This window comes from Puntigrus tetrazona, unplaced genomic scaffold (assembly GCF_018831695.1).
Source record: "Puntigrus tetrazona isolate hp1 unplaced genomic scaffold, ASM1883169v1 S000000001, whole genome shotgun sequence".
Classification (NCBI taxonomy): Eukaryota; Metazoa; Chordata; class Actinopteri; order Cypriniformes; family Cyprinidae; genus Puntigrus; species Puntigrus tetrazona.
This window is the reverse complement of record NW_025047681.1, coordinates 3,284,798-3,305,584: the sequence shown is the minus strand read 5'-3', so window position 1 is coordinate 3,305,584 and position 20,787 is coordinate 3,284,798. Positions and strand designations below refer to the sequence as shown.

Below are 20,787 nucleotides of genomic sequence, written 5' to 3'. Positions count from 1 at the left end.
ATATTAACAACCTTCAACCTTACAAAATGTCAATACCACAACTATGCTAAGGTAATGGCAATGCGTATTGTACAGATTCAATATACAGGAGATTAAATTACAAATGGGTAATGGTGTATCCAATAATTTATCATGTAACACCTGTCTAGGTGTGTTTAGTCTTGTTTTTGTAAATCTCTTGGTTTGGTGTTTGTCTGATATTCCAAAATACCTCAAAAAATATGTTGAATACTACATGAGTATGTTGGAGCAGGATTGAAACTAAACTTTGCATAGAGCTAAGACCCTCCAGGAACTGATTTTTGCAACCCCAAGCTAATAAAGATCAGGGGTTCTTTGTAGATTTAGGAGTCATATATTAGTAGATGAACATGGGTAGTACTTTTTATTTGTCCACCATTATGTCTTAATCTGGCATATCATAGACAATCTGACTATTGATGTATATATTTATAGGTTATCTGGCTGTATGGTGACAAAAGAAGGCTGTGGTTATCTGTCTTCAGCTCTGAGTTCAAACCTCCCACATACCTGAGAGAAACTGGATCTTGAGCTACAATCACCCAGGACCACTGTCAGGAGTCCAGCTGCAATACAAAACTGAAGCATCCAAATCCTTTCTACTACAGATACTCGGCAGCATGTGTAGCATTTATAGCACATGATATTTAATTTTTCAAACTCTTATGCTGGAAGTGGAAATACTTTCCCACAATGTTCAAATGTTGCAATCGGTCCTGTACACAAAGTTTCAGGAGTGAAACCAAAATTACAAGTTACTTTACAGTGTTCATGTTACATATGTGCAGTTATACATTTAAGTACTGGAATAATATTAATTAACATGTACTTGTTTATATGGTAAGTGTGAGGATTAGATTTGGTATGGGCTACTTGCATATAATTATGGCGTAGTTTCTATTGGGTTTTATATAATAGTAAGTACATAACTCAGGATCGGTCGGGCCCCTGTCCGCTTTCTTTCACTATGACAAGAGGAAAATACTCTGGACTCGTAGTCCACCGAAGTTCCGAGCCCTCTCTGACAGCGCCTCAAACAGGCTTACTTTTACTCATTACTTATGATTAATTATATGCAAGTGCAAACTCGTGAAATGATTTACAAGTTACATTTTATTATTAAAAGAACTCTGCTAACATGTTATCTAAAAATGCTTTATTTGTCATTTCTCCCAATCACAAATGCAGACATGGTGCTGTTTAGACCGAGGTGTAAAAAGACTAAGTCGTGATAATCAGCAAATAAATGTCCCCACTGATGCAAATGCCAAATACCTCGTTGGTAAAGTAGTTTTATTGTTTTGGTGTCATAGTGTCGGATGGTAAGGTTACACTCCTTACCATCACGTTATGGTAAGGTGCACATTTCCACCACATGTTTGCCGATTCAGCCAATCACAGTGCATTGAATATCTGGCCAATCTGAGCACACCTTGACTATATTTCTCAGGCTCTCAAGTCTGGGGCCAGACTTGTCCATGCTCACAAGTAATTTGGGAGAACTATCTGAGAAAGGAACAGGAGTTCGCTTGTTCAGTTATGGAGTAAGTACATGGAGTGCAAGCCAAGGTTATTCTAGATTGTTCTCCATCATGTATCATGCTTAAAATAGCGAAATGTCCTTGCCCATTCTGGTGACTCTTGGTAGACTTTTTAGACCATAGGGTTTCAGCATCAACAGTACACAATAAATAGCAGCAGACTGTTATGTTGGTATTCGATGGATGCGTGGGAGAAGTGGCGCCTGCAGGCTTGGCGCCTCTTTCTTGTGTGGAGGACATTGAAGACATCTTCTTTTCGAACTCTTTGGGTTCACACGGGCTATTGTTGATCAGACAAGTATAGCCTCCGGCATATCGACAAAAGTCGAGAGAGAACGAGGGTAGCTGTCCACAGCCCTACAAAGCTGCCTGGGAAAATCAGAAGTGTGGGCAGAGCTCAGACTGTGATTGTAAACTGCGCTTGGATAACATCATGGGGAAGCTTGATACTTTATGCATCGAAAATGGACTAATTTAGGGACAGGAATGGTCAATAGAGAAGTTCGTAAAATTGTTGGCGACTACTCACTCAAGCCTTCCAATAAATTCCACTTTTATCTGGTTTCGGCTCCCACTACATGCAATCGGCTTCCAGCCAGCCAATGCTGGAAAATAACTCCTCGGCAGATCACGGCAGTAAAGACGCTCGCAGACTCCCTGGCACCCCCACCTTTCCGCTCTCTGCCTCGGCAGCACGGGTCTGGACTGCGGCTGCATCGACGGCCGCTGAGATAGCGATGGCTGCTCGCCAGTGGAGGACCCAAACCACCCAGACTTACCTTGTCTCCTACATGTTATCAAAGTTTCTAAATTATGTGCTTCATTGTTTGAGGTGTTTTTCCCGTTACTTCACACTGTAGTCCCTTAGAAGACAGTCTGGTTGTTTTTTTTTTTTACCCGCCTCACCTCTCCTCATGTAATGCTGTACTTCTTTATTTCTGTCATCCTGTCATGTCTACCCTCATCTTGTATCTGTATGTGGATGGGATGATTAGCCCAAAGCATTTCATTACATCGCTACAATTAATGTGATGTCTGTGTATGTGACAAATAAACTTGATTTGATTTGATTTTGATTTGATTTGATTTGATTTGACATTGTAGTATATAAGGCTTCCACAGGAAAAAATTACTGAGGATGGAAGGTAAATGATTTACTAGATCCTGGGCTTGGTTTGTGTTTAACTTTGTTCTTTGTAGTCCCTGTGACCTTGTTTGATGTATTATGCCCATATTTATCTTGTTTGGTCCCATTTAGTTTCCTAAATCAAGTCATCTGCTACGTGCACCAAAGCCCACCAGCTGTCCTACTCTTAATCTCAGATAAATAGCAGCCACTTTATGTTCCAGAATGTTTGAATATGGTGCTCGCACCGAGTTTTCAGCCCCACCCCTATCCAAAATCCACCCCTGTGCCCGGCTCCTCCAGTGCGCCCCTCTCAGGAGCCCACTCCTCCTGAGAATCCTCCAGACACCCTCTTACAGCATCGAAAGACCTGATTTACAGAAGAATAATTATGGGCGGGTCGACAATCAAGGCCACAGAGTCATTTCCACTTCAGGAGCCTCCATAGTTTCCTGCTCTGCAATGGCTCCATGGCTCCATGGACCTTTCTGGCGATGGCTGCCTCCCATCTGCCTTGGAGGTCTTCTTTGTCCAGTCCTCCTTCTCTCCACAGCGCGCCTTCCAGATCTGCTCCTGGCACCATCTGCTCCAAATTGGCCCCTGAATCTCCCTCGCCGCCCTGGCACACATTGGACTCGTGGTCTGTGTTCACTCTCAGTCTCACCACCATCACACCAGTCTCCTGCTAGCCATCAGCCTTCTTCTTCCACCATGGTTCTACCCAGCGCCGGCCGCACAGTGGCCTCCGTCATCATGGTTGTGACCTGGGCCCCGCATGGTTCCTCCTGCTCCTACCTGTCTCCTCCTCTGCCTCTTGCCTCCTCCTGGATTCCTCCATGACTCCGGGTCCATCATCACTGCCCCCTGTCCCTCTCAGGAGTCTGTCCTCCACTCAAACCTCCACCTGCCTTTTCTGCTTTCTCTGTCTTCCTGCCATCCTCGTACCATTACCAGTCACCATTCCACATCCCCTCCTACTGTCCCTCTCCTCTTGTTGTTCCTGTCGCATCGCAGGTCACACTTTGGCGAGGGGTGAACTGTCAGGCATATGGACCAGTTTTGTTGTATTTCTTCCTATGTGTAAGAAATATTTGCTTGTTCCTGCTTCTATAAATACAAATAATATTACAGAAAAGGTGATTAGTTAATGGACTTCAAGGCAATGGGATGAATAATAATTTCTAAACCCAAAATAAAATATTAATAAATCTATTACTGTTGATCCCAGGTTGCTATGGTCATGCATGTTTGTTTACGCATTAAACTTAATAAAAATATGTTGTTCCTCAAACATGGCATCTTGAGACCACGGCCTGTAACAAAATGATCTTGAGGTATAAATTCACTTTAGATTTTACATAAAACAAATTGAACGTCACCTCTCTGGGAAGGAGCCTGAGTTGTAAGCGGAGGTCGAGAGATGCCGTCTAGAGATAGTCGGGCTCACTCTCCACGCTTTTCTGCTTGGGCTCTGGACCCCATCTCCTCGAAAGGGGGCTGGACTCTTCACTACTCTGTTGTTGCCTACAGTGAGAGGGGCAGCTGAGTGTCCACCCAGAACTTTGACCGGATCCCGAGGGAGGCTTCGAGACATTGAGTCCGAGTGGACTATATTCTCTACCTCTTTGTGATCGACGCAGCTGTCCGGAGCTGTGGCCGTAAAGTCTCCGGTGCATGTTGTGGCGGAAACCCCCGAACCGATGGTGGACACCGGAAGGCGGGATGCTGTCAGAAAGCTGAAGAAGGAGTCCTATCGGGCCTGGTTGGCTCGTGGGACTCCTGAGGCAGCTGACAGGTACCAGTGGGCCTAACAGACCGCTGCCCGGGTGGTTGTGCAGGTAAAACTTGGGTCTGGGAGGAGTTCGGGAGGCCATGGAAATGACTATCGGACGGCCCTCAAAGAGTCCGCTGACGCCTCAGAAAAGGGAAGCAGTGCCCTGCCAGCACCGTATACAGTGCTGGTGAGGAACGTACTAACCTCAACTGTGGATATTGTCGGCGGTGGAAGGAATACTTTGAGGACCTCCTCAATCCCGCCAACACGCCTTCCACTGAGGAGCAGAGGCCGGGGACCCGGGGGACTCGACCATCACCCTGGCTGAGGTCACTGAGGTTGTTGAGAAGCTCCTCGGTGGCAAGGCACCAGGGTGGACGAGATCCGCCTCGGAGTACCTCAGGTCTCTGGATGTTGTAGGGCTGTCTTGGCTGACTGACGCCTCTGCAGCATTGCGTGGACGCGGGAAAGTGCCTCTGGACTGGCAGACCGGGGTGGTGGTTCCTCTTTTAAGAAGGGCGACCAGAGGGTGTGCTCCAACTATAGGGGATCACACTTCTCAGCCTCCCTGGAAAAGTCTATGCCAGGGTACTGGAGGAGAATCCATCCGATAGTTGAACCTCAGCTTCAAGAGGAACAATGCGGGTTTCCCGTCCTGGACGTGGAACACTGGACCAGCTCTATACTCTCTTCAGAGTTCCTGGGAGTTTGCCCAACTAGTCTACATGTGTTTTGTGGATTTGGAAAAGGCATTTGACCGGGTTCCTCGGTGTCCCGTAGGTGGTGCTCTGGGAATATAGAGTAAGGAGCCCTTTGCTAAGGGCTGTCCGATCCTGTATGATCAGAGCAGGAGCTTGGTTCGCATTGCCGGCATTAAGTCAGACTTGTTTCCAGTGCATGTTGGTCTCCACAGGCTGCCTTTTGTCACCGGTCCTGTTCATTATTTTTATGGACAGGATTTCTAGGAGAAGTAGCCGGGGGAGGAGGGGTCTGGTTTGGTGACCACAGGATAGCTTCTCTGCTTTTTGCTGATGATGTTGTTCTGTTGGCTGCATCTGCCAAGACCTGCAGCATGTGTGCTGGGACGGTTTGCAGCCGAGAGTGTGAAGCGGCTGGGATAAGAATCAGGAAAGGAAAGAGAGATTGACAGACGGATCAGTGCAGCTTCTGCAGTAATGCGTCGCCTGTACTGGTCAGTCATGGTGAAGAAGAAGCTGAGCCGCAAGGCGGTTTCTCGATTTACGGGTCGATCTTCGCCCTACTTCTCACCTATGGTCATGAGCTTTGGGTCATGACCGAAAGGATGAGATCCCGTCACTTTCGGGAGGAGCTCAGAGTAGACCCGCTGCTCCTCCACATCGAGAGGCCAGCTGAGGTGGCTCGCATCTGTTCCGGATGCCTCGGACGCCTCCTGCGGAGGTGTTCCAGGCATGTCCCACCAGGAGGAGAGGCCCTGGGGAAGACCTAGGACACGCTGGAGGGACTATGTCTCTTGGCTGGCCTGGGAGTGCCTCTGTGTTCCCTGGAAGAGCTGGAGGAAGTGTCTGGGGAGAGGGAAGTCTGGGCATCCTGCTTAGACTGTTGCCCCACGACCCGCCCCAGATAAGCAGAAGAAGAAGAGGAAGAAGACAAATTGTTGTATTTAAAGATTTCAGTATAAGAAAAATTTTTAAAAAATCCTCTGTGATATCACATTTTAAGGGTCTATAACTAAAATGGTGTGATTTAAGTATAAAGCTGGCATTAATATTTACTTCAGCAACTCCTCTCCAACACTGAGAGATGGGGTATTATTTTACATTCTAAAACAGACTACTAGGATTTGAGACAGTCTAAAGTTAGGAGGGTTACATGGTATTGTGATTCACCAGATATTGCATGTAAGGTTTAAATGCAAAATTAATTTTTGCATTTTACATTAGTTATCAGTGCATTGAACAATATTTGTTTTTTTGTGTCTGTATAGGTTGAAGCCTCAAGGAGATATCTGGATTGTAAAGGACTGAGCAAATGTAAGTCCTCATCTACAAACACGTCATTATATACATAATGATATAATTTACATTATGATATATTTTTCTGTGTTCAGATGCTTGTAATCTCACACTGGATCCAAACACAGCACATACTCAACTCATTCTGTCTGAAGGAACAAAACAGTAACATGTGTGAAAGAGCATCAACCATATCCTAATAATCCTGAAAGATTTGATCGCTTTGAGCAGGTTCTATGTAAAGAAAGTCTGACTGGACGCCATTACTGGGAGGTTAAATTGGATGGGTGGGCTCATATAGCAGTGGCAAATAAAGGAATCAACAGAAAAGAAGGGTGGACTGTCGGTTTGGACTCAATAAAGAGTCCTGGAATCTTTACTGCTGTGATACAGTCTATTCTGTCTGGCACAATAAAGTAAGAAAAAACATTCCTGTCCCTTCACCTCCCCTAAGAAAATAGGCAAGGTCTATGTGGATGTACCATCTGCACTCTGTCCTTCTACAGCGTCTCAGACACACTCACACTCACACACTTATACACATTCAGCACTACACATTCACTGAACCTCTATGCTGGGATTGCAGTTTATTATGGTTATTCAATGTCTCTGGGTTAGATTTAAGAACATTCTGTATGGAGCTAGAGATACATATGGAAGTCCATTTCCACCTTTTAAGCAAAAATGTGAAAGGGAAAATGCCACTTTATACAGTACTTTATTTCTTATAATTATAGTCACAAAATGAAGTTGTCAGCTTGTACTATACATTGTAACATCATTTAACAAATTAAAATGTAAAGATATAAAGGTGTAATTATAAAAATATATGTTAACATGACATAAATGTATACATAATTTAAAGTATTAAGTCACATTATAAAATAGAAGGACATGGTTACACTGTATTTTGTTACAGAGTAATTATTCATTTATGTTTATTTGTAATAACAACATATATTTACTGTATGGCTAGGGTTATGATTTAGGTTTGGCTTAAAGTTAGTTGCATGTAATTATTTATATCCTTTACTGTTATTATAGTACATGCAATATGTGTAAATAATGGCACCTTAAAATAAAATGTTACCAAAGACACAATTACCAGAAATATTGTCTCAGTTATGAGACATGGCCTTAGAGAGTCACAATGGCACAGTATTTTTTATAATTTTGGAAGACTTAAAGGAGAGTTTGAGAATAAAGGCCGAAGAGACAATGTAAATCGATATGACATAATGAAGAAGTTTAATAAATGCAATGTTCTCTTCTGCTTGTCCCACTCTGGAAAGTTCTACCCTGTTAGGTTTGCCCAGTCAAATAGATGAATAAAAACTCATCTGACACAGTGGCGAAAAGTTTTGTCTAACTGTAGAAGGTTAGAGAGCTGTAAACAGCTTATTTAACTCAAAATTTTCCACCCCGAAATTATAACTCTTCTCACTACTACTAAAAGTTTTAGATGAATTTGAAGTCTCTTCTGCTCACCAAGGCTTTATTTATTTGATCTAAAATACAGTAAAACAGTAATAGAGATTACAATATTTAATCCTGTTAAGTGTGTCAAAGCTTTATTAATGTATATCTATCACTCTAAAATGGTTTTGATTTGGTTTTGATTTAAATTATTTAAGATTTCTTACATATCCTGAGATAGTTACTTGCGCTACACTTTTCCTGCCTTTTACAATCTGTAACTGTCAAAGTTGCATCATTTCAAAGCAAAAACTAAACAAAAACAGAATATGAACAGCTTTATACTCACATCAGAAAAACAGAATAAAAATAATTCAATGGACACCTAAAAATGTATACTTTACTGGAGAAAATAATTAATAATCATAAAAAGTAATAATAAAATAAAACTGAAAAGTAAAGGGTAATTGTTCTAATTGTGTCTGTAATCAACCAAGAATATAACCATAACTACTCACAAAAAAAGAAAGAAAAACCTTCATATTAGTTTTGTGAGTGGGACTTTTATTTTGGTGCATGTGGCCGTGACGTCACAGGTCTGCGCTGCTCTCTGCTTCTGATTAGACTGAAGAAAGTGTTCACTTCAAAGCAAACCTTTAGTTCAAGTGAGCGATGGAAAGTTAGTTCATTAATATTGACTGTAGCGCTTTATATAACGAGTATAAAGTATCAAGATATTTAGAATGAGTTTGTGATAAACACGACTTCAGTCCTCGACAGAAACTAGTGACTAGAGAGATGATTGAGAGAAACAGATAGAGTTTGGGCTGATTTTCCTTCATTCTTCTCATCTTAATCAGAAGAGTCTGGATCTCAGGAGTTTTTTCTGTTTGGACTCTATTATAAAGATGGAGTTTATTAAAGAAGAGAGACTGAAGATGTGAAGATTGAAGAAACATTCAGAATCAAAGAAGAAGACACTGAGGAACAAACAGGTCGGTTTTCTTTCTCGTGTCATGATTATTAAAATGCCACGCTTTACAAAAAGAAAAGCATTGTATTTTTAAAGCATATCTAAGGGTGTTCATTTTTTTATAGTTTCAATTTTATCATGTTTTTGAATGGAAAAACACTTTATTTCTTGATATTTAATTTAAACTTGAAGTACTTAGTTTATTTTATTAATTTTTTCTTCTCTCTTGCACCACTTTAAATCCCCCAAAATCTTCAAGTATGGTTTCAATGAACACTGTATGTTATAATTAATCATGTTTGGTGATGTTTCAACCAGAGAGTGGTTATGATAATGACATTAAATAATTAATAAGTTGTCAACAAAACAATTATTCAAATAAATAATTAGTTGATTTTACTAATGAATTAATTAAATCACAAATAATTACATATGAATGATAATAAGAATTGAATTAAATTATTTCAGACACAGGCGTTGAATACACAACACAAAAAGTGTCCTTTTCAAAACGTTGTAGTTCTTCCACTTATATGTGCACTTGATACGAGCGCATTCGTGTATTTTTCCCTTCTGCTTCAGTGGATCGTTTTTCTTCAGATGAACACGTATAAAGCTCATATTTACTGAGGGTGTCAATATTATTGATCGGCACTGCATCCCTTGCACCCCTAGTTTTGCAGGCGTTGCAGACTTCTCTGAAGCAGCGAACATGGCCTTGTCCGTATAACTGCGTGTTCTGGGGGCGGGGTTTGTCAGGGTTTGTGATGTCACAAACCTGGAAAGTAGCTCGTTTGTCTCTCTTGGTAATTTTAAGGTTTGAAAAGGATCTTTATCTTCTCTGACAATTGTGTAATTCAGTTTATGAGGTCTATGATTATAGTGTTTGGGATGAAAATGCTTCTACATCTGCTGAGCAACACCCAGAGGTAAACAAAGGTGTATACTTTAGTATAATTTAAACTGCTTCAAATGTGGTTCAACCAAACACAATCAGGACCAGAATTATCTGTTTCATAATAAAATTTTGATGACTGTTTCCTCATGCTATTAATTTGGGCATATTTTTTTACATCACAGACCTGCCGCTGAAAGAGGAGAGCACAGAACTGAAGGAAGAAACGGAGAGAAAAATACAACATGAAGCTGAACGTGATTTTAAAGCTGAAGAAGAATCTTTCAGTTGGCCACAGATCAAAGAGACTTTCTCACTGCAAACGGCTCCTAAAACAGGAACTGAAAGTTACTTAACCCCTTCTCGGTGTGAAAAGAGTTTGGATGAACACGGAAACCTTAAAGTCCACATGAGGATTCACGGAGGACAAACATTGACCTGCCGGCGGTGTGGGAAGAGTTTTGGTAGAAAAGAAGACCTCGATGGCCACCTGAGAGTTCACCCTGAAGACGAGGCCCACACCTGCCCCAAGTGTGGAGTGAGCTTCGATCTGCTCGTCAACCTTAAAGCCCACGCGAGAGTTCACGCTGAACAGAGTCCCTTCTCCTGCCAACAGTGCGGGAAAGCTGTTCCTTCAAAAGGAAACCTGTACAGGCACATGAGAACTCACATCGGAGAAAAGCCTTATGTCTGCCCCGAGTGCGGAAAGAGCTTCGATCTCCACGGAAGCCTTAAAGTGCACCGGAGGATTCACACCGGAGAGAAACCGTACTCTTGTCTTCAGTGTGGAAAGAGTTTCTATAACCAGGGCAACCTTAAGGGGCACATGAGTCTCCACACTGGGAGAGTCCTTTCGCCTGCCAGCAGTGTGGAGTGAGCTTCATCCACGGAAGGATTCCTCAGAAGACACATGAGAATTCACGCTGTGGAAAAGTGCGCAGTGTGGTCAGTGCGGGAAGAGTTTCAACCGCAAAGGGGACCTTAACAAACACGTCAGGATCCACACCGTAGAAAACTGCGCGTGCCGTCAGTGCGGGAAGAGCTTCAACCGGAAAGGAGACCTCAAGAGGCACGTGAGAATTCACACGAGAGAAAAGTCCTACACGTGCCCTCAGTGCCAAGAGAGTTTCGATCTTCACGGGAGCCTTCGAGCCCACATGAGAGTTCACACCGAGAGACTCTTCCCTGCCAACAGTGTGGGAAAAGTTTCACTCAAAAAGGACACCTTAGCAGGCACAGGAAGAGACTCCACAGCGCAGGCTTGATCGACACGTGAGGGTTGGCAGAATTGAACTGTGATTGAACATCATGGTGCTCAGAAGTGAAGACCGCTCATTACATCCACGATCGAACAACACGTCCTAGGTGATATTATCGTGCTAATCGGGATCTAGCTAACTCAGGTTTTTTCTTCCCGATGCGCCTGTTAATGATTAGTATGGATGTGGATTGAAGTATTGGAGATAATTACACCTTCATTCATTGGTTTAAAAGAGCCTTTTCAGAATCGACAAATGACATACAGTAAATGTGATAATAAATGAAATGCATCCTCTTTGTGTATCATGAGAAGGCTGTAAAATTTTTATTTAATGTAGTAATTAGCAATTACATCTATATCTTACAGATTACAGATTTGTTACATGACTATGTTACATTAAAGGGTCAAGATTATGTGAAAGCATAAAAGCCATTGTTCCTGGATGCGTCCTGGCCAGGATGTCTGTGTTGCCTAAAATATCTAGGTCATCGGTTTCTTATGTTTTCAAAACGCTCTCAAGATGCTTTGAATCAAAGTAATACAGAAATCCTCTCAAGGATGTGTCCTGGAAAAAATTGCACGTACAGTCATCCTGGTCCAGATCACGTTGAATGTAGATGAACCATAGTGGAAGTACTTATTAGACATTTTTACGTGAAGCAGAGTAATTTTACCGCAGTGCTTAAACTTACTAGATTTGATTTGTTTTTGACTTTTTAATATATTTTTTTTATTTGGTTGATTTAATTCAGTTTGGTTCTATCAAATAGTTTTTACGTGCAGATATCGCTGTATGTTTGTTGTCTTGGATGTTTGGCTTTGTGCACGACTCTACTTTATCAGTACAGCATGTTGTTAAAGACTAACACAATTCTAAAGTAGTTTTTTATGTCAAATATATATTTTTTAATGAGTAAACCTGGCTGTGTGTATTAATGTATTATCTTAAAATACATTTTTTATTATTTAAAATGATTGTCTCTGGTTTACCAGGGTACTCTGGTAATAAAGTAACCATGGTTAAAAGACACAAATGCGATCAAATCCTGTTTACTTGAAAAAGCCCAAGCAGGTTCAAGCTCATGGACCTGTTGTGCTATCACAGAAGCTCCTGGATGAGCTTCAAAGAACCGACCGATCTAAGATGATGCCAAATAGGCAACAGAAATTCCTGCTAATTGAATTAGTGACGTATGAAGTATTGGCCCCAGGAGACTCTGATGGAAATGTAGCACCGTTACTTAAACATGGAGCATTTAAAATGTCAGACTCAAAACCTGGGCTGTATTTTGACAAACCTTAAAACTACGTAATTTTTAGTTTCTTAAAAACTTAGTTAAGTATACCTTCTACAAATCTAAAGTAGAAATTAATTCAATTGTTTTTATGCATTGAATAAAACCGGGACCCAAAACAGCCTGGTTATAAACTTTATTCAAAATGTCTTACTTTTGTTGCGGCAGAACAAGGCAGAGTTTACATTTTTGGGTGAACTGTTCCTTTATTATCTAAATAGGGGTGTGGTATATTTAATCTGAACATTAAAAGCATTTTGCACAAAAGACTATGAGTTGGATTTAGAATGATCAACAGTCCTTTTCACTTTTCAATGAGGGTATTATTACTTCCGCCAGCATAATAAAGTGCTATCTCTACCAGCGTGGAGTTTGGACATATACCGCAGAACTTTGCCAAGAAATTCATGGCAGAGCAAAGAGTCTTCTGTCTGTGATAACACACAGACAGAAGACAATAAATGCCATTTTGTGGCTCTTTAAGGTATTTGACCGATCACTGCCTCATCTTTTCAAGGGTTAGTTCACCCAAAAATGCGTCCTAGGTGTATGTGACTTTGTTCTTTCAGACAAATCTAATTAGAGTTATATTAAAAATTGTCTTGGGACTTCCAAGCTCACGTTTAATACTAGCCTGCTCAGTGGAACTGAGCGTGAGATAATTAAAGAGCAGATGTCAGTCATGTCTCTGAAACCCGATGCGGTGCAGCTAATCAAAAGGATATAAAGAATAGACCAGAAACAGAACTGCGGAGAAAAAGATTAAACGGTAAAAAAAGGAAATGTTGCAGATGGGGGCACAAAGATCATTTAGGCCAAACTTGTCTTCTGTCTCATTGAGTTTTTCACTGAACCGTACACATTTTCTGTTTTGCTAGTTTTCGCGTGGCATTGATTGCGAGTTGAACAGCCACTGCGTGTCTGATTCCCTTGCCCTCAGCTTCCTTTATGGTGTTCTCTTTCTCCTCGAGGTCACCACCTCCAGTGCTTTATGTACATCTGATCCTGTTACATGAGGATGCATAAGAAGGTCTGCCATGAATGAGTCCGAAAAACATTTCTTAGCCTCGAGCCGCGACTCCTCTGCTAAACGCCAGTATATTTTCTGCCATTCTGTTCGTCCGCTCTCCTGCGTGAACCGCTTTACTTTCTTTTCGAGTTTCTGCTTCTGAATCTCCTGAATGCATTTCTCTGCTTCCTCAAACATCTCATTTGAAAAGTGTCCGCTTTCGCCACCATTGTCTTAACTTGACCGATCAGATCTTTGTACTGTGGGAAACTGGCAGACTCGTTGTCCAGACAGAAGATTCGGTTTCCGCAGCTCTCTACAAGTTCTTTAAGAGCTGGATCACCTTTTTCAAGATATTGCTCAATGGTTTGCTTTTTCTTTAACTGTTTTTTATGAGTTAAGATGATCATGGAATATTTTTCCATACATTCTCAAACACTTCTTTAAGTTTCTTTATTGTATTTTTCTCCTCCTCAGTAAATCGACCCACTTTAATCACTATGAGAAAAGCATGTGGTCCTGGACAAGTGAATGTCATGCATTTTCCTATTTCACTTTTAATCTCATCTTCGCTGAGTTTGGTATCATAAAGTCCCGGAGTGTCGATCACTGATATTTCTGTACCAAACCTTACTCTAGTTTCTGAGTGACACTGTTTGGTCTGAGAGGTTGAGCTGGCTGAAGATTCAAACACGTTTCTACCTACGATAGTGTTTCCAGTGGCACTTTTTCCAGCTCCAGTTTTTCCAAGCAGAACCAGCCTGATCTGGCCATTCATCTCAGGAATCACATCAGTCTTATCTGGATCAACTGAAATTACAACAGAAAGACCAGTAAGTCAACCTATAAGTTAATTACAGTACACTCTGTGAACAAATTGCCATATATTTTTGAAGTCATTTATAATGTCAGCATGTGAAAGACACTTACAAAAGATATCAGGAATTTCCATGCTTGATCTCCTCCTCATTTGTTTCATGATAAATTTTCCTCCATTCTCCATCGTCATTCCTTCCAATCTTGCGCAGTAGTTCTTGTTTCTGACGTCTGACACTCTCATCTGATTCACTTTTATTATTAAAACAGTGAAATTTTCCTTGCATTCTGTCACCAGTTGCTTGAGATCCTCATGATCTTCGTGTTTTAGGTATTCATCAATGGTCTCATCATCGTCCAGTTCATCTCCATGCGTGAACAGAATCATGATGTATTTTTGAACTTCAGGGCCAAATAAACACTTAATATAATACAGAATCTCTTCCTCATTTTCCAGAGGTTTCTCTAGAGAAACGGTAAGCAGAACTGCACTGAAACCTCCTGAACATTGAGAAATCAGCTGGTCTGTCTTTGTCTTCTGCTGCTCTTTATTCAGATCTGGATGCAGTAGATCCGGACAGTCAATTACAGCGATTTGCTTTCCACCGATTTCAGATTTACCCTCAAAAACTCCAGCTTTATTTTTCTTCTTGCGTTTTTGGTCTTTAAACTTCTTTTCTCCCAGTATTGTGTTTCCAGATGAGCTTTTCCCAGAACCCTTTCTGCCCATCAGGAGAATCCGGATCACTGGATCATCTGGACTGGAGCTGATGGATGACATCTCTGAAAGAGACAGAATATATTGAGTATAATATGTAGAACTAATCTTATTTATAGACAAATATACAGGCAAAGTCAATTCCTTCTTAAAGCATGAAGTTATAGAAAAAAAATTGAAAGTTGAAGTATCTATTTTTGTTCTCTATGCTTTGTCAATGTTGAGATTCTTTTCAATATGTCAATTAAATTTACTGCAGGGTTTCTCACTTTGTAAAAAATTATGCAAAAGAAGGTTTTTGCTTTCACAAGGTGTCATCTTTGTGAGCTTGCAGCTGGAATATGTTAAGCGAGATTGAAAAACTGAAAGCTTACTTCTTCTGCCCCCACTTTCTTCTCGAGTTTCTAAAGAATTGACTGAGTGCATTCAATGCTTTCTTGCATTTTAACTTCGTCGGTTGGTGATGACATAGAATGAGAACACAAGGACACAAGACTACTAATGAATGCATATTAAGAAACGGCTAATGTGACTATTTTATTTTTACTAATTTTAACACAGCCAACCCGGGTTTGAAATTTCAAATCACATCACAAAAGCATTTATTTTCAGTAAAAATTATCAAAAAGTTAGCAGCTGTAGGGTAGGTGTAGAGAGGGCTTTACTGTCCCAATAAAGTGGCATCCATTTAATAATACGTTATTATTGCATACTGTTTTATGATGTACTAAAATACTGACCTGCAGATAATTGCCACTATCTGCAATAAGAAGTATAATCAGCAGAATATCCTGCCATTTTAACGGTGTGAATATAATCTATGGCTATTTGCACTAAGTTGCGCAAATAGTCACTGCCTTGAGTAATTTCCATGGCTGTTGGCTAAACCTGTTCTCCTTGTTTTCGTCATTTTGATGGCAGCAGGTGTGGTCGGTGTTACTGTGAAAACTGAATTTCTTCTTCCTGAGTCTTCTTGATATAACTTGTGTATTTGTTCAAATTCATATTTTGTTTATATATATAATCATATTTGTTGAGAAAGCACTTTAAGACTAAGAGCATATAATTATATGAAGGTTATGTGACTAAGACGACAGAAACCTTTTCCTGTAAAAGAAAGATATAAGGCAAAAACTGAAACATGGCAACAGAAGCATATAGAGCAGGGGTCACCAAGTATGGTCCTGGAGGTCCTAAACTTTGCAGGACACCAGCCCTCCAAGATCAAGTTTGGTGATCTCTGATATAGAGTCTCTAAATCTGTGTGAATATATTTCTTACTTTTGGGTTCAGAAGTTCCCTCCGCCATCTTTATTGAACGAGACTCCAGACAGATCACAAGGATGACGCTCAAACAAGTAAAAACATAAATAAATCACATGAAACATTGAGAACAGCAGAGCTGAGTTGAGCTTTACTTTCACTTAGTCTGTGGTGAATTGCTCCTGCAGTTGTTTTTCCTTATACCTGTTTGAGGAGGAGCCTGCATGTTAAACTTTCAGTTCGCATCATCGCTGGAAATGGGGAAATGAAATGAGAAAACAAAATTCTCTTCACATTTTGACAATGTATTATCAAAAGAACCTGCAAATTTCAGAATTTCTCAGTCTAAAAACTAATATCAAGCCAATGCCAAAATAACAGCTTGTGGAATATGCCACTCTAAGATGTAAATAGTGTTGCCAAGTCCACGGTTTTCACACAGAATTGGCCTACTTTTACTTTTACTACACTGTTATTATAGGTTTTTTTTTCATGTCCTCAAGGGTTAAAGTATGGATTTCACTGGAGGAGCCCCACCACAAAACATTATCCTCAGGGATGGAAGCAATAAGGACAGGGAGGTAGTTTGGTAGCTGGACACTTGCACTCCTACAGCAGATTATATACATCATGACATGCCACAATACATTTCAGGAAAGATGTATCAATTAACTTTATATTTTAAGTTGTCCCATTTCTTTGGCCTGCAAGGAAGTCACATTCCCCAGCAGGCCCATTTTCTACAAAACTGCTAGAAAACTATTGAAAAGATTTATGAAAGAATTCTGAAAATGGGTGCATTCTGGAGAATGTGGAGAAATGTATAACTGGAGAAAATTACTAGAAACTTACAACTTCTTCTGAGACTTGTTATAGCACTTGCATGTCATTGATGTGTTTATTTTGATTGCTCCTGTTGTCCTCATTTCTAAGTCGTTTTGGATAAAATAACCCCCTGTCCTACCTCTTTTGTGTTAAATGCTGTTAAATGACTAAATGTAAATGCTGTAGATGATCCCAGATGATGCTCCATGGCCGTGTACCAGTCTTTCTATTAGTCCAGGTCCAGCAGTTCCACGAGGGTCTCCCTGTTCCTATGTTGCTTTGCAAATATAAAGTATTTCATTTTTTTTAATCAGACACAATCAGTTTTTAGTTGGATCCTTTGAAAGATGTAGTCTATGAATTGGGACGTATGTGTGTTCATGGAAAATCGGTAAATCGGGTATTGCCGCCATTTTCCTCGTACCTGTTTACAAACAGAGGCTGAAACAGGAAGCCCCGGTACAGAGGGAGGTGTCACGCTGGACTGACCATTCGGTGGCCGCCCTGCAGGACGCTTTGGATGACGCAGACTGGGCCATGTTCAGGTGTAGCTCCGAGGACGTCAACGTGTTCACGGAAGCGGTGGTGGGATTCATCGAAACTAGCGGATGACACGGTAGAGAAAACCGGCATCAGGACGTTTCCCAACCAGAAGCCGTGGGTAGACAAAACTATCCGCGACTCTCTGAGATCCCGCTCCGCAGCCTATAATACGGGATTGTCAACGGGATATGTCTGAATACAAGGCTGCGTGTCAGACGGCGCATGCAGAGCGGTAAAGGAGGCAAAGAGGCGCTACGGAGGAAACTTGAGTCACAGTTTCAACACAGTGACTCTAGGAGCCTTTGGCAGGGACTGAGAAACATCACGGACTATAAACGCCAACCTCCAGAGTGGAGAGCGCGGATGCTTCTCTGGCAGACGAAGCTAAACACCTTTATGCTCGTTTCGAGGCTGCAGCTAATCACGCTAATCACGCTTAGCGCCGCTAGCGCATGATGAACAGCACGCACGCCGAGAGAGCCGGAGAGGAAATCGCGTTCACCATTTCGAGCACGACGTAAGGAGGGCATTCAGGAAAGTGAACACCAGGAAGGCAGCAGGACCTGACGGCATCACAGGTCGGGTTCTGAGAGCCTGTGCTGACCAGCTAGCACCGGTGTTCACTGAGATATTTAATCTCTCCCTGAAACAGTCTGTAGTCCCCTCGTGTTTCAAAGAGTCCATCATTGTTCCTGTGCCAAGAAACCTCAACCATCTTGCCTTAATGATTACCGCCCTGTAGCTCTGGCGCCTGTAGTGATGAAGTGCTTCGAGAGACTCGTCAGAGACTTCATCACCGCATCACTACCGGACACACTCGACCCACTACAGTTTGCTTACCGCCAAAACCGGTCACGGAGGATGCCATCACACACCTCCTCCACACAACCACAAGCCACCTGGATTTTAGGAAAGGGAACTATGTGAAAATGCTGTTCGTGGACTATAGTTCAGCGCTCAACACCATAGTTCCCTCCACGCTCACCTCGAAGTTGGAGGTCCTGGGACTCAGCCCATCCCTCGCCACTGGATCACCAACTTCCTGACCGACAGACCACAAGCCGCACGGATGGGAAAACACACCTCATCCTCCCTCACTCTCAGCACTGGAGCCCCTCAGGGTTGTGTTCTGAGCCCCTGCTGTACTCGCTGTACACACATGACTGTGTGGCCACTACAAACTCCACCACCATCATTAAATTTGCTGACGACACTGTCGTGGTGGGCCTGATCTCCAACAACGATGAGATGGCCTACCTTCAGGAGATCAACAACCTGGAGAGATGGTGTCAGGAGAACAATCTTCTCCTGAACGTCAGCAAAACAAAGGAGTTAATAGTGGACTTCAGCACGAAGCAGGTGCGCTCTTACCATCCCATCAAGATCGACGGGACCCCAGTGGAGAGAGTGGACAGTTTCCGGTACCTGGGTGTTCACATCACGCAGGACCTGTCTTGGTCCTGTCACATCAACACCCTGGTGAAGAAGGCCCGGCAGCGTCTATACCATCTGAGGCGCTTTAAGGGACTTCAGACTCCCATCTCAGGTGCTCAGGAACTTTACACCTGCACCATCGAGAGTGTCCTGACGGGAAACATCACCTCCTGGTTTGGAAACAGCACCGTGCAGGACAGGCGCAGCCCTTCAGAAGGTGGTGCGTTCAGCTGAGCGCACCATCCGCACTGAGCTCCCTGTGCTGCAGCACATCTACAACAAGCGGTGCTGTACCAGGGCCAGGAAGATCGTGGAAGACCTCAGCCATCCCAACAATGGACTCTTTTCTCTGCTGCGCTCAGGAAAGCGCTTTGCGTTCCTGAAGGCAAACACAGAGAGAATGAGGAGGAGCTTCTTCCATGCAGGCCATTCGGAGTCTGAACCAGAGAACACCCAGCACCTAAATACCGGAATTCCCATGTTCACCCCTCTTTCCCCAGATACTCGCCACTTACATTTGGACAATTGCACTAGCCACTTTGCACTGGACATTGCACAGCCACTTTACACTTACACTTTATATCTTATACTTTATATTTATATTCTATTTTATTTTATTTTTTATATTCTACTTTGCACACTTCTTTTTATATATATTTCTTAAATTTTATATTTATATATACATTTAAATTTGTTTCTATTTTGATGCTGGACGGTTGTAAAGAACATTTCACTGCATGTCGTACCATGTATGTATGTGTATGTGACAAATAAAATTTGAATTTGAATTTGAATTTGAATTGAATTTGAAAGAAGTCCTCTTCATCTGAAGGGCACCATTTCCCACACTCATCTTCAGTTGGTCTTTCATGCGGTCTAGTCCTCTGCGATATTTACACACTTAATCTTCATTATCTTACATCCATCCATACAATATATTTCCTATGTTTCATTCACACTATAAACACTATCAGTCCAGACCTTATAACCTGTTACACTGTAACTCACTGTAACTCATAAATGAACTTTCCTGTAGAGATTTGATCCAGCCCTGATACACCTCACCTCAGGTTTGTTTGATTAGGGTTGGAGCTGGAGGAGAATGACCCACCCCAGTTCTTAAGGCACGCTGGTTGCTGGGAAGCTTCCTGCTCTGATGTATGTCCAGTAGACATTAATTTCACGTCTTCTACGGTGGTCGAAATCTGATACCCCAGGGCATTAATACTAGCCATCTTCCTATTCAGTGAAGTTAGCTATGACATATTGACATGTATGGCAGTTTTCTTAAAAATTGTTTACTAAGACATACTATTGAAGCGTCACCAGTGGCGTTATGATGTTTGGATAACGTGTCACCTAAGGTGTGGTTATGAGTACATCACATAATAAAGATTTGTGGGATCTCTTGTAAAACCTTTTTCATATATTTAGTCATCAAAATATTCATTGAATGCATTACAGCTTAACAAATCCTTAGCCTTTATCCTTTTCTGTCAGTTTTAGGGACAGAAAATTCTAGGTCTAGTTCATTTTTAATTAAGCATCTGCTTGGTTACTCAAAATAACAAAAAAAGAAACTAATTCAGGATTGAAACAACTTGAGAGTGAGTAAATTATGGTATATAAATAGAACAATATGACAGAATTTCATGTATTAAAATATAAAAATATTTTTTGCCATATCGCCCACCTCTAACTGTTTGCCTGTGCAACGGCGTTCACCGCCTGTAGCACCGGTCCTATGTGAAAGAAAAGTTAACGCACAGCCCTGCCATAAATCATTTATAATAACACTTTATAATAAGCTCTGATTTGTTAACGTTACTAAATGCATTAACATTCATGAACGAACACTGATACATTATCACAGCATTTCTTAA

The 20,787-nt window shown here is 41.6% G+C and overlaps 1 protein-coding gene and 1 pseudogene across 10 annotated transcripts in view; both read right to left on the bottom strand.

Moving 5' to 3' along the window:
- The window catches only part of LOC122331563 (putative mediator of RNA polymerase II transcription subunit 26), a 274,294-nt gene that overhangs the window by 91,011 nt on the left and 162,496 nt on the right, over positions 1–20,787 (bottom strand). The gene's annotated exons all lie outside the window — the stretch shown is intronic.
- LOC122331541 lies at positions 13,058–16,184 on the bottom strand (annotated as a pseudogene).